The 15,542-nt window shown below is 42.9% G+C and overlaps 1 protein-coding gene across 2 annotated transcripts in view; it reads right to left on the bottom strand.

Moving 5' to 3' along the window:
• Positions 1–15,542, bottom strand: part of COL4A6 (collagen type IV alpha 6 chain) — a 122,938-nt gene that overhangs the window by 54,873 nt on the left and 52,523 nt on the right. The window lies entirely within an intron of this gene.

The raw sequence follows: 15,542 nt of genomic DNA on the forward strand, positions 1-15,542 counted from the left end.
AAGAGAAACCGCATGAGCCGCAGATCTCATTAACCAATCAAAGTAAGACACAAAGCAGCCGACTGGTGACTTATAGACTGTGGCAGAAACGTCTCAGGACGGAGAGATTCCCTGCCAGCGCTGCCAAGTCTCTGTTGCACTGTTTACTTGCCGTTCGCTCTTCTCGTAGGACGTCTCACAAACATTTTCCATCTAAAGTTTCTGAGTTTTAGAGACTCTGTGAATCTGTCAGCAGAACCATGTACAGTATCTGGGTAACGTCATGTGTCACATCTCTGGTGTAATCTGTTTAAATCACTGCTAAATAAGCAGAGTATGAGAGACCTCACAGAGAAACATATGTTCCCCGATGCAAGGCAACTGTAGCAAGTGTAGTACAAGTAACTAGGGATGGCGGGGCCCCGGGGAGAACTCTGCAGATAACAGAGTATAATAATCAGAGACCCAGGGGAGGATATAAACATAAAAAACACCGTTACTTACCTCTCCTGGGCTCCGGCGCACTGCCCGCTAATGTTGGCCATCTTCAATAATGGAAGAGACGCCACTTGAGCCAGGGCTTGCATTGCGATGCATAAGGACGCAAGGACACCCTGGCATCACCAGGTTGGCCTGAAGCCATCCAGAGCCAGGAGAGGTAAGTAACAACATTTTTTTAAGTTCCCTCACATCTCTTAGGCCTCCCACCTGTGTATAATGATAGTGTTAGGGGAGTTTGCGGGTACGTGGCCTTACTTACTGATCTTGCTCACAGGGAATGCACGGGTGGCCGTGAGCAGGAGCCAGGATAGGTAAGTAAATAGGGTCCGTTACATGCCGGGGCTACTCCGCAGGTAACGGCCTAATGAAAAAAAAAAAAAAACTGCAAGGAAATTCTGCTGCACATAGGGACATGCCTTATGTCCATGGCGCAACAATTGCTTCTTTAATAAATCATTGCACCTTTTTTCATGCAAGTGTGTGCAGCAGAATTTTCTTGTTGTTGATGTGGGGTTGAAGGAGCCTTTATCTGCTAAGCACCACATTATAACGAACTTTGCAGTGGTAGTGGCTGCTGTGTCCCCTAATGTCCTGGGCCCTGTGGCAGCCGCTACCCTGGTAGTTACGCCCCTGTCAGACATGATCTACAGTACTGATGCTACATACTGAAATATAGTCAGTGATCAATATATTATATAACTACTGTGTCCTTTGGTAAAAGTGAGCGTGTTGGGATTTCAATTAGTCTGCTCTGTCCAGGCGACGCTCCTTTTGTGCAAAATGTAAATGCTGTAAAGTGAGTATTTGCACTTTTTCTGCTGCAACCCAGGGATAGGTAGTCCATTAGGAGCACTAGGTTTGGCTGTTATTTTTGGGATATCATTGGCACTATTATTCTGGGACACTCTAATGACCATTGTGTGGGCACTTACTATAGGGGGCACGCTTATGGACACTATAAGGGCATTGTGATAGATATTTTGTGGGCATTATTACTAAACAATAACCTCTTGGTTGGCAACTTGTATCTATGTGAATAGGTCCTAGAAATAGCAAACTGCTTTGCTACTATATTACAGGGTGGTTTTTTTTTTATATGCCTAGGTATACATTAACTTGAAAGAATATTCCCATGGGGTGAACACATTAAAGAGTGTATATCTGTGCAGATGGATATGTAAAATCTAATGTATGGTATTATTTATTTGGATTAAGCGCGCAGCACTCCAGGGCAATCAGCTACTTCCCAAAACCATCAGCAGGGTCCTTTGATCTTGGTTTGGTCGGGGGACTGGTTCATTTCTTTACTTCTACTCTGTGGGTTCATAAGATTGCAAAAGCTATAAACTGGAGATTATTTACAGACTTCAGATGTAAATCTTTATGTGCAGCCACTTCTGGGGTCCACAATGACACGAAGCAGCGATGCAGGGTAGTAATAGCGTCTTTGACCTTAGGTCTGTCTTATTTAATGCACAATATATTAGCAGTAACCTTAGTGTAATAATACGGACACCAAGGTTTCCAGGCTTACCAATGGATGACCTCTCCCTACCAGCGGGGTACAGACTTGAAAAGTCATCATTGGATAGAAGAAAACTTCCTCTTATGAAATTGTGCCTTACTAATGAGATCTACAATCCAGTCGTCCTCTATTCAGATAATGACATAATGATGCTTTCTACTAATGACACGGAACTACAAAATGTATCGTTAGAATCAGTGGCGTGTTACAATTTACAGCATTGATGTGATGCAAAGTTTCCCTAGAACCGACCTACTAGAATTACAGTGAACATATTACACATGTCTCCATCTACAAATGACTTCTAATTGTATAATGTGGTTTCTCAGCCTGTCATTACCCTTAGTAAGCCGCTTATGTCAAAGTGGTTGGGTAAGTGCAGGATACACGGTAAGAATGGAACAGAGCAGATTCTGGGAGAAGCCTTTGTAATGCGCCATATTCTGCCCATGGGAAGTATTCTGTACTTGTGTAACAGGACATGCATTGGAACATACCTTACAATCTCTAAATTACAAAGCCAACTATAAGGAAGTGGCATACGTAAGACTTAAGCTGATCAGGAGGCTCAGGAAAATCCGGACATGGGCCAGAGCTGGAAAATGCTAGATGATCGGGGCCGTGGTGTCTCCAAATGGTATAACATGCTTCGTATCTAATGAGACTGAGCCTTTATAGGGCAATTGAAAAATTGGGAAAAGGTTCATGGGCGCTGAAGGTTCAATGATGCGGAAGATGAAGGCGAGCACGTGGGTCAATCTATAGCTGTAGGACTGTATGGGGTCCTGGCATTCATGCAGATGTTATCTTGCAACATGCTACCAACCTCAGTATTGCTGGAGACTGATACCACCACTTCATAGCAAGAGGCCCAAAGACTGTGGCCTTTTCAGAAAGGTAATGCACCTTGTCACTCTACAAAAACTGTTCAGTGATGGTTTAAGGAACATGGCAAAGAGTTTAAAGGGGCTCTATCACTGGGAACTAATCACATCCTTGCATAGCCTTTAGAAAGGCTATTCCACACCTACCTTTAGTATGTAAATTGCCTCAGTGGTTTCTGAATAAGTCTGTTTTTAATCATATGCTAATTAGACTGGTGCACGATACATTGTGCACCCCTTTGCTATTGTTTCCTAATGGAGGCTGCTGCTGCTGATGACTCAGCTTCCTGTTTGCACACATACATAGGAGATAATGGGAGAGACGAGTGCTGCTGGGAACTTCCTGTGCTGGCTGGAAGCTCATTAGCATATGAATAAAAAGGACTTATTCAGAAATCACTGATGCAATTTACATACTAAAGGTAGGTGTGGAATAGACTTTCTAAAGCCTGTGCAAGGATGTGATTAGATAAAAATGACTTTTCCCAGTGATAGAGCCCCTTTAAGGCATTGACTTGACCTCCAAGTTCCCTCATTGAGTATCCGTGAGATGTGCTGGAAAAAAACAAGTCCAACCCATGGAGGCTCATCCCTTCAGCTTATAGGACTTAAAAGATATCCTGCTAACATTTTGGTGCCAGAACCCACAGGGCACTTACAGAGGTCTTGTGGAGTCAAAGGATCAGACGGAGGTCATTAGGCAGAGCTACACAATGTCTTGATCTTTTAGTTGATCAGTAGATGGACAGATATTTCTTAATATGAGAGCAGTCCTACTGGCAGTACCGGATTTTGTTTCCTTAAGTCCATCAAGCTATTTCAACTACTTTGAGCCAATGTGGCCTTCAATGGGCACTACTATGTTGAGCCAACATGGCCTTCAATGGGCACTACTATGTTGAGCCAACATATCCTTCAATGGGCACTACTATGTTGAGCCAACATGGCCTTCAATGGGCACTACTATGTTGAGCCAACATATCCTTCAATGGGCACTACTACATTGTGCCAACATGGTCTTCAATGGGCACTAATACGTTGTGCCAACATGGCCTTTAATGGGCACTACTACGTTGAGCCAACATGGTCTTCAATGGGCACTACTACGTTGAGCCAACATGGTCTTCAATGGGCACTAATACGTTGTGCCAACATGGCCTTTAATGGGCACTACTATGTTGAGCCAACATGGCCTTCAATGGACACTAAAATAATCCTTTAAAGATAAACAATTGTATCACCAACACAATCATTTATTACCAACCCCTAGTACTTACAGCAATAGACATTGGACAAATTGTAACGCCGTTGATGTGATTTACAATGCCCATCCTTGTCCAATGTCTTTCTCAGATGGGCAGGTCACCTACAGCTACAAATCTAGCATTCCTCAAATAATATTACCAGACCCTTAAGCCATAGAAAAAAAACAATGGAGGGAGATTGTGGAACATCAGACAGCACTACAAGTCTGCACAGGTCTCCCTGCCTAAAAAGATGCTGATTTTCCTTTGTATTTTACTGTGCAATACACCTGTGAGGGCAAAAAAAAAAAACTCCTAAGATTTTGAAGGTATTCAGATCACGTTTAAATTTTGCAAGAGTCTCGAGGAAAGTTGTTCCAGGGCAATCCTGAAATGCAAACTTTTGTAAAGTAAATGTTTAAATACTTGAAAGGAAGAATGTTTTGCCAAGTCAAACCCTGTAAGTGGAGTGATGACAGTGGAGCGGCCGGGATTGCTTGCTGTGGCAGATCATTTGAAATGTTAATCCAGTCCTAATACATAAGGCAGAATGTGTATTACATAGGTTCACAGGATTATTATTCTTACACATTTTTGCACTACGGTTCAATGTACACCTCGCTATAGCATTAGGCAACCTTCACTATTTCATGGTGTGCATCCAATCGTAAAGTAGGTAAAGCTTTGGAACACATTTTATGATGGAGTTACATATAGTTACACTTTTGCTCTTTGCTCTTTGCAGCTGCTAGGTGTTACACTACATTGCAAGCTGCAGGATGCCATCAAGAACATTTGCTCTGGACATTCTCTGGGTTATCCTAAGGAGAGTTGCTTGAAAAATATTTCTATTTGTATTAAATAAAATCAAACTTTTAAGTCTTATATATGATCTCTGCCAGGTTATCCATTCCTCCCCATGGTGACTAGAGCACAACGGCTCCTCATATATTTTGTACAGTAATTTGTAAACTAGGCATGTGATATAAAAAGAAATGATCGTTGCGAGTAAAAATAATCATGAATTGCTCCGCAGCGCTCATCATAAATAAAGTAACCTTGCCATGCCAGGACAGCCTGCCAACAAGTAGCCGGGAAATAGAGCGTCGTGATCTGGGAGATACAGTGTATTACAGATACAGTTTATACATTACGTGTTGCAATGCAGGCCTGGCTCAGCATTGAAGATGGCCGAAAGTAGACGGGAGTGCTCTGGAGCCCAGGAGAGGTAAGTAATAGTGTTTATGTTCGTATCCTCCCCTGGATCTCCGATCATTATAATCTGGGGTCAATCAACCGGCTCTTTGGATCCTCCCCCAGTCGCTGCTTCACATGGAATTTTTTTCTTTCGTCCTTTCGGTTCCTGAGCCGTGCATTTGGCGTCAACATCCAATAGGCTAATTACGCCCTCTATTGTCAGATAGGCAGCTCCAGGTTGGCGCGCACAGACAACGACTGCCCATCTGACAGTAGAGAACGTAATTGTGGCAAAACAAACTGCACTGATCGTCAACGGTGGGAGCTGGAGAAGAAATTGTGGCGGTGCCTATTAAGGGATACAAGGAGTTGGAGTTGGTGGTAAAAGGTCTTCTTTAAATCATCACAACTAATTGCAAAGTCTTCCTAAAATATCTGTTTTATGTGTTCGCCTGGACATGAAACCTAACGCTACTAATTGTAAATAAGTGTTGCTTTTCGGCAGGCAGCTGCTGCAAACTCACTGGTGACATCGATCTAAAATCTTACAAGGCCTCTTACTAGTTGCTCGTTTGGGACTGTGTTTTAGTTGGCGAATCCATTTTCCCCCTGTTGGAAAGCTAAATGTATATTTCCATATAACATAGTAGCCACATGCATACATAACTGCAATGACATACAGCAAAAGTAGCGAATAGACAGAAGTAAATGTTACACTGCACATAACTAGAATTCCATTTGCTTAATATCTATGTCCATACTATGGAATAAAGGTGACATACAATGAAGTCAGTCCTCTGGAGTTGACTTCACAGAAATATGCATGGTCTTTCCCCTGTCGTTGCCTGGACATGCTAGCTAATGCCTTTCCTGAAAAATCAGAATTCAAGGGTAAATCAAACACCAAGTGGATCAGAAATAGGCTCGGAGGGATTTCACAGTGCAAAAAAAAAATGTACCTGCCTTGCCTAGAGCTTTAAGATTCCTAAAGAAACTGAAGTGTATTATGAAGAAGGGTGATCTGCCCATATACAACGTCTATAGGAACGTGCTGAACACTAGAAATACTCGCACTCCGTCCTATATGGAAGGAATGTCTTCTATTTCCCTGAAAAGCATTAACGTTGCAAGAAATACAATTACTTGAGTATGTTCATTTCTGATAAGATGTGATACTTGTGAAAAAGAGCGCAAACTGTCTGAAGAGGCCTTCCTAATCTTGAGATGTCTGAAGTCTGTCCCACTGCATGGATGGAGTCCTGCTGCTCATTGTGACTCAGCGGAGAGTATTGTTCTCCTGCAAAATCGGACCATGTGCAGCGTCTACATCAGAGGCAAGGTATAGGTGCTGGAGCCCAAAGTAGACCCCTGCCTCCCCTGTGCAGTTAGGCTAGGTGGCCCTTGGGCATTAGGGTGCAACTGCTTCTTTGCAGAAACTCATCATTTTGTGTTGCAGATTTTGCTGTTTTTTTGAGCCAAAGTCAAGAATGGCTACAAAAGGTATGAGAAATATATAAGAAGTTCTTACACTTCTACCTTCTACTCAGTCTGCTACTGACCCACAGCAAGATCTGCAACAAAAAAAAGCCTGGACTTCCCCAGCGTGGGGCCTCTTCCTTATACCCCATAACTATACCCTTGTTCTGCATGAAGTGCATATATGTGTGTGTATATATATATATATATATATGTGCTATAGGTCCCTTTCATACTGCAACAATACCATTATAGGAAAACTGGCTATAGTTATGCTAGCTTCACACTAGTGCTCCGATTTCCATTGTTCAGATCCGCATGGGGACACGGGGACACTGGAGGCAGGGACACAGGAGACGAGGACACGGGAGATGGGGGAACGGGAGATGAGGACACAGGAGACAGGGACAAGGGAGATGGGGACACAAGAGACGAGGACACGGGAGATGGGGACAAGGGAGACGAGGACACAGGGACACGGGAGACGGGGACACAGGAAATGGGGGACAAGGGAGACGGGGACACAGGAGACGAGAACACAGGAGACAGGGACACGGGAGATGGGGGACAAGGGAGACGAAGACACAGGGACATGGGAGACGGGGACACGGGAGACAAGGGGCACGGGAGACGGGGACCCTGTCCACTTAAACAGCAGTAACACAAGGAAAGTTGCATAACCCATAGACTGTAATGTGGTCTGCCGGATATCTGCCAGTTTTAGGCTGAAACTGGTGACGTTCTCTTTGGAGGACTTTTCTCTCCGGCAATTTTAAGCAAATTTTGAGTCCAATGCAGATTATGATCAACACTGGGAACAGGGAATGATTGGATTGCTGATCTTTATTTGGTGATGTGGAGAGACAGTACGGCCCCACAGACATCTATTGGTTGTGTACGACTATACTGCAATGATTGCTAAATGTAAAAGGTGAAAAGGAAAGTGCAACCAGAAAGTGGCCTAAGTTTTTCAGCTTTTTTAAGAATTTGATGTGAGTTTAAAAAAAAATCCATGTTATCTATATTAAAAAAAAAAAAAATCCTGCAATTCTGACTTTGGCCATGAAGACAAATAATACACTGACACTTCCTGTTTTCTTAAGGAGATTTCTTTGCAGCGGCCCCCTTACGTATCAGCACACTCATGTGATAAGACGCAGGATCCACCAGTCACAAGAGGAGATTGCACAGTTTCTGCACCACTCCCATAGAAGTGACTAGAGTCTGCTCAAGACCATTGTGTCTACGGTCCACGATGGTCCATCTCCAGGAGACAGGAAGTTACATATTATTTTAGGCTTAGTGGTAAGGGTTGGAGGTGCAGAAGCAGTGTGAATAGAGTCCATATGATACACTATCCGCTGCAGAATGTCTGCCTGTAAGTGATCGCTGTAAGAATGGCGAGTTCAGTAGTTTTAGTTGAAATACCACAAGGCTAGGTAGCAAGATCCAGCTTGTAATGATACCCTAAAGAGATGAGAGTCGCTTGAGAAGGGAAAACTGTGTGCGGCGGATACAGGTTATGTCTTGACACAGTCATGCAAAACGCCGGGTACAGATCACAATGAACGAACTTCATTCACACACGGCTGTTTACATAGCATCAGTCTATTCTTGTCGGGAATTATCTCGCCTACGTCACGATTTCATACCGGCGACATTGATCCGGAAAGAACAAAGAATCTTTTTCCCTTTGAATTGACTAAATATTACATCAGAATATCGGAGATTTACAGGGAAAGCTCAAGAATCCGATGGAAACTATAAACGTATAGAAAGCGGATCTTGTATCCCAGACTAGACCGATCACCTATAGGATCATATGGCTCTTATAAGGCACAGGAGACTTTATGGTGTAATAGTCTATTACCTATTTTAGTAAAGGAATGATGGTGCCGCGCCAGCCCTATTAAAACTGACAGAGAATGAAGTCATCCTATCAGTCTGCCTATTCGGGCGTAGTCACGTAGAATTATTTACAAGGCACATGACTAAAGGGGATTTCTGTGGTGCCGCTTCAAATCCTGTAAAGAGCGATACTGGGATTTTAAGCTTCAAATCTTCCATATAAAATGGAAAATTTCCAGCATGCCATAGTGAGCCACGTCGCCACTGGCGATAATCTGGTGTATTTCATAATTATGGATTCCTTAGTTGTGGTTAGTGAACTAAAACGGATATAGATCTGTCAGAATCTGGAAGAAGGTCATGACCCGAGACAGAATATTGTGAAAGCAAGAGACAATAAAGTATAGGCCTGACCTATGATGGGGTCTGTGATTGTGATAGGAAGAACGGGGCTGCGTTATTCTTACAGCCATACAGTATATATAATGGAATCTGAATGGAATCTTGGTTTTAAAGTTTGTTTAAATAAAATGTATCACGTCAAAGTTAAACAGTACAACCCAAAACCACCACCTCCCCCTCCCCAAGCCAGCCATACCTTGTGCTGGAATACGACAACACCCCCAAACCCCCCCGGCATCCAGCTTCTCCATTTATTGTGCCGAAAACGTAACCTTTCATATAATGGAACTCCAAACCCAGTTTGGCCTACCTCTAACATTGCGATAACGCAGAAGCAAACAATTGGCCCTGCAAAGCAAATGAGATTCTGGAGAATCCCAATCAAACATTGCAGAAAAAAATCTGCAGCGGAAAAGTTGCATTTTTAAAAACACCCACATTTTTGAAACAATTGTACGATGTCCATTGCTGGTGTTTTCCCTATAGGTATAATAAAGGCAAGAAAGTCTGCACAGGAAACCTCAGCAAAAATAATGAAAAATGCTGCAGGAACAAAAAAACAAAATGTATTTCTGCTGCAAAAACCTGGTGGACTCCATTATAGTCTATGGGGTCCACAAGTTTCCGCTTTAAGCTGATTGGGTGCTTGCTTGTAACTCAGCTGCTGATTGGTGTTTGAGATTGTGCTGGGATTTCCTGCTCTGAAGGGGGCAGCGGTCGCTCCCTTACTTAGCATGCGGACAAAGATTCTTCACTTAGCTTCTGCAAAATCAGGAATGAATAAGAAACGTTAAAAAAAGTAAAACTATGGTACCCGAGAGAACTATCCGTCACTGAGGTGACTATAAAGGTTGCATTAATCGAAACTGAAGCCTGGCGCACACGCTGAGGGGGCCTACAGGTCATTCTCAACCGGATAAACGCTTCTTCCTGATTTTCTTCAAGGTCTATGCATTGCAAGTCTATGTCCCCCAGCCAGTAAGCTACAGTCGGCAAGTTTATGATCCACAGCCTTCCACTGTCAGAAAGGAGAAAATCAATCCTTTCCTGGTAAACATATTGGTTGATCAGCACTATGTAAGCAAGGAGGGATTTTGGGTTAGGAGGCTGCGACGTCTTTACTATGTGCCCCTTCAGAACCTGGAAATTTAGGTGTTGCCTATGTATACTTTGTTAATTGCAGAATAACAGCCCTCCTAGCTGACGGCGTTTCAGCAGATCCTTCAGTCACAGAGATATTGATCACTTTCATTTTGTTTTATTGTGATGTATTTACCTGTCAACACAACAGAGACAGATAAGAGGGCAAGAGATCACAGAAAGTGCAAAACTCATTGTATGACCCCTGCAGAAAAGTCTTCTAAACAAATGATGGCAGCAAGAGCCCAGGCCTGACCTCACGTCAGAACATCCAGGTGTTGTTACAGAGACAAGACAACATGTCAGAACCTCAAAGCAGATTGTAATCAGGACAATGTCACACATGTAATGCAGATTGCTGGATGCCGATATCTTATCTTGGTCAGCTCCAGGGATTTCCCTGTTCTCACCACTGTCATCAAGATGCAGTAAAAACATTAACCCTCAATAAGCTGCTGCTGAGTCAGGTCCATAGAGGCCATACTACAGGTTTGGCTTGGGCAACTCCTACCACGAATATCCCAGAGGGGAGACACCTTGGTCATATCGCCTCAACTAGCCTGAGCAGTAACCGCTGCAAAGAGTCCCCCACGCCGGTGAACCTGGTGTAATAACCATGCACTGAAATGTTCTGCGGTCCCATCAAAATCGAGTGATGGAGTCAGAGAAATTCATTTGTACAGAAAAAAAAATCTATACTAGTGAATAACATTACACCAAGGCTTAAAGGAGTTTTCTGGGCAGTGCTAAGATTGGGTTACTAAGTGCACCCATATACCTTTGGCAGTGTTTGCAGTAATTTCTGGGTGTCTCTGGTTGCTGCTGCATCCTCTTCCTTTGTTTACCTTGTGTTAGCTTCCTGCTCTCCAGCTTCCTGTATAGCTTCTACACTAGTTCCTTCTCAGTCAGCCCCCCCTCCTCTCTCACTCCAGTAGACTTCACCTCCCTGTCTCCCTAGCCTAGCAAGCTCGCCCATTACTAGCCCCTCCTACACTCCCGTCTCCCTAGCCTAGCTAGCCCACCCATTACTAGCCCCTCCTACCCATCCAGTCTCCCTAGCCTAGCGAGCCTGCCCATTACTAGCTCCTCCTACCCTCACCTGTCTCTCTAGCCTAGCAATCCCGCCCATTACTAGCCCCTCCCACCTTCCCCTGTCTCCCTAACCTAGCGAGCCCACCCATTATTAGTCCCTTTTACCCTCCCCCGTCTCTCCAGCCTAGCAATCCCCGTCCTTAATAAGTTATCACAATGAGATTGCAACTCATGCAAACAAAAATTGCAACATTGAGACATTTACATGGAATTCAGGTTTTAGATTTTGCATGGAATATACATAGGAATCTGTCAGAAAAATACTTTGTACTGTATGAACACAGCCTTAAAAAAATGGCACATCCACGGGATCCTACAATTAAAACAAAAACCTGCAAACATCTGTCTGTGGTACATCCCTAATCCCCCACCCACTCACAAGAAAGAAACATAGACCTGACCGAATCCCTCCATGCCAGATTGATTGGTCATGCCCGGCACCTTCTCATTTTCCTTTGACAATTTTACCTATTTTATGTCTTTACAAAAAACAACCCATTTACAATTTGGTGACTGTAATTTCCCTGAGCGTATCACATTCTCAATCCTGTCTCGCTGTTTTGTAACCAGAATGCATATCCAGAACCACTTAACTTACTTCTTGTTTAAATACTGTTTTAACCTATGCGGCGAACTGTTCCTGCACGAGACCACCCACCGGGATGAAACATTGCCTTCGGTAACATTGAAAGAGCACAATTGAAAAATATACTTGGTAAAGCAGCTAATATATATATATATATATATATATATATATATATATATATATATATATATATACAGAAAAGGTTATAAGGTTAGGTTCACACATAGCGATAGTGTGTTGCGTGGCCAATTGATATGTGGCACATGTTTTACCACGGATTGACAAGGTATAGCAATGCAATACTACATGTTTCCCTGTAGTGGCTGCTGCATCAGAAATTAGCAATGGATATTGTCGATCCCTGGCAAAATCAATTGTTTGCAGGGATCTTACAAATTAATAGCTTAAAAGGAGTTTTCTACAATGATACAGCCCTGTGCAAGGGAGGATCATTATGATCTATGACCTATGAGATCTAATTAGATGAGGCCTTTGGAAATGCATCTTATTTTGCAGCAAATTGTTGCAGTTTTGTATCCAATTTTGCAGCAGAGTTTTTGCAGTTTTGTATGCAATTTGCAACAGATTTTTTGCAGTTTTGTATGTAATTTGCAACAGATTTTTTGCAGTTTTGTATCCAATTTTGCATCAGATTTTTGCAGTTTTGTATCCAATTTTGCATCAAAATTTTGGCAGTTTTGTATCCAATTTTGCATCAGAATTTTGGCAGTTTTGTATACAATTTTGCAACAGATTTCTTTGCAATTTTGTATCCAATTTTGCAACAGATTTTTGCAGTTTCTATCTAATTTTGCATCAGAATTTTTGTAGTTTTGTATGCAATTTTGCAGCAGATTTCTGCAATTTTGAATCCAATTTTGCAACAGTCAATTGGGTAAGGACATCAAAAAGTGAGAGGGCAATTTTAAGCCAATACAATTTGCTAAAGTGATAGTGAAAGAGTGACAACAATGTGAATAATGTGCTGCTGGGGTCTTGGTCTCCATGTACACGCCTGTAGATCACCAGTTGGGTATCACATAATCCTCGTTCTCACTCGGTGTCCCTGTAACCTCCACAAGCATATAATAAGAGCTGAAAGCGTGACCCTCTGTACCGGCCTGCAATGTGACTGTAGGCATGGCTTTTGCTATAAAACCAATGATTTCCCTCTCTCACAATTACAATGGAGAACAAGGTTAATTGATGGTTGTAACTTTTTCTTCTGTCTCTGTCTATCTAAATGCAGACTTTTGTAACATGAAACAAATTCCTCATTTTTTTTTTCTATGGAATGGTAAATCTTTAAGCTCAGACTAGTGTACAAGCATTCGCTGTTAAGTAGATTAAGGGGGTTTAAAGGGGGTGAATCTCTGCTGGATATGTAATAGCCCCAATGTTGAGATAATACATGTGTACAGACATGGAGACTATTGTACTATCCCTGAGTACTAGGCAGAATTTCGTTTTCCTAATAAATTTCCCATGAGATAAAATTAGATCAGTGTTTTTGGATCTGAATCTAATTTTGCTGAAGATTAAGCTAAACAGTCGTCTGGCTATGAAGAGAAGAAGGTGAGAGGGCAGGCTTAACCCCAAATGCCCATACATGTCAGGGATTGTCCGGGGCCAGGGGCTGATTCTATAGAATTGTGCAATTATTGTGCCCCTGAAGGACTATTCTGACCTGGCGAGTAAGACGCTACAAGTGTTACAAAATTAGATGTTGAAAGGATCCCTTGTCCAAGATATTCTCCTATTCCAAATACTCAGTGCCAATGCTACATAAAGCTCAAGTTGGTTTGTGCACAGATTATGGCCTCATTGATATGACTGGGTTAAACTTATTTTAAGAACAAAACAAAATGTGCCTTCAGAATGGAAAAAAATTGCTGAAACACAAACAGGGAGATGTTAATATGGTCCCCAGATTGCCTGATGTGCTTGGTGCAGAGGCGCTTGATGTTCTCAGAATGACTGTGAAAACAGAGCGAATCTTTGTGACATCCCGACAAAAGGGATGCCAACAGCTTTTAGTGTAATGTCAACACATCTAAAGCCATGCCAAGGCCGGAGAGAGGAGCAGAGGACAGATCCGTCCATGTTCTGGTCAGCAGCTGTGAGCGACCATTACCATTGTTCTTCGGTCGTAGAAACATATTATCAGCTCGCTTATCTCACATTAGGATGCCATGCTGCCTTTATTAATGCGATCTTTCAGCCGAATTGCAGGAATTGGACACAGAACAGATGTCCTACATATCTCTTTACTTAGCCATCTTTTCCCTTTGTGTGCAGATGCCAGCCGGGGCTTACCACCACCCTAGTAATCTTTGAAGCGGAAGACTAGATAAGGCTCTGCCAATGGGGAACATGGACACTTTAATATCAAGTGGGCCATACTAAGGTTTTCTAGATTTACCGGTCTTGTGTTTGTTAATATTACCCCTTGCAGATACAATTAAGATAGATCCAATCTGTTCTGGCAAACATTAGGTTGCGTAAGGAAGGTAACATACACAACATACAATTGGCTAAGCCTACTGATTTTGGAAAGATTGTATCCATCTCCCAACTGTATCGTGATGGCAGATCTCAGAGGAAGGAAGAATTGGGCATGGCCGGATTGCAATGGAATATGGCAGAGAAGTCGAGAGGAAAGGCTGCTGGTTGAACAATCAAGTGATACAGGTCTAATCCTTGCACCCCCACTTTTTACTAGGACATGGGTCATGAAAACTCTTCTTCTCTTATCATATTAGAGTCAGGATTTTCATTTCCGGATAAATAAGTATGTCCATAGGTTGGCATTCACATCACACTAAACTCATAGAGGAAAATAAGACAGGTGTCTCCTATATCAGTATTAATCTATCCCCCCCCCACTTGCATGAGATGTTGTAGAGTTATTAAGAGGCTCCCACACCTTATACCAGGGGTAGGGAACCTCGGCTCTCCAGCTGCTGTGAAACTACAACTCCCAGCATGCTCCAGTCACTTCCATGGGAGTTCCAAGAACAGCAGAGCAAGTATGCATGCTGGGAGTTGTAGTTTTGCAACAGCTGGAGAGCTCTACGTTCCCTACCCCTGCCTGAACAACGATTAAGGGATCACCTGTAGATCAGTGGGGATCCCACCGCTGGGCCCCCCAAGGATCCTGAGATATGGCATCCTTGGCACGCCAGGAGGGACAAGCACTGATCCATTCCATTCACTGGGACCGCTAGGGAACGCAGAGTGCTGTGTTTTTGTCATGGCTGCAAATCTTATTGAGCTGAATGGAACAGCAAGTGCTCCATCCTGCCTTTCCATTAGGAAATGGGGTGCAAAGTAACGTCATTCTCATTCTGGAATGATAATTTTGGCACATCTTGAGGTTCCCTGCACCAGAATTGAAATCTACACCAGTTAGGACCAGAATTTGGAACAATTTTGTGCTATATGTTATAGGAAATCTGAGGGGTCTAGGTGTCCCCAACCTAAAGATGCACCACTGAGACCCCAGTTTTCATGTAAAAGTAAATGACCCCCCTCAGATTCTTGTGGAGAACTTGGTCTCAAACAGCAGTGTTATAGAGATCTCATGAAAAACCTGCCGGACCATTTGTTCAGCTGCCTGACAGCTACAAAGCAGAGAAGGAGACAATGTCTTTCAGGCCCCTCTTAGG

This window comes from Leptodactylus fuscus, chromosome 11, assembly GCF_031893055.1.
Source record: "Leptodactylus fuscus isolate aLepFus1 chromosome 11, aLepFus1.hap2, whole genome shotgun sequence".
Taxonomy (NCBI): Eukaryota; Metazoa; Chordata; class Amphibia; order Anura; family Leptodactylidae; genus Leptodactylus; species Leptodactylus fuscus.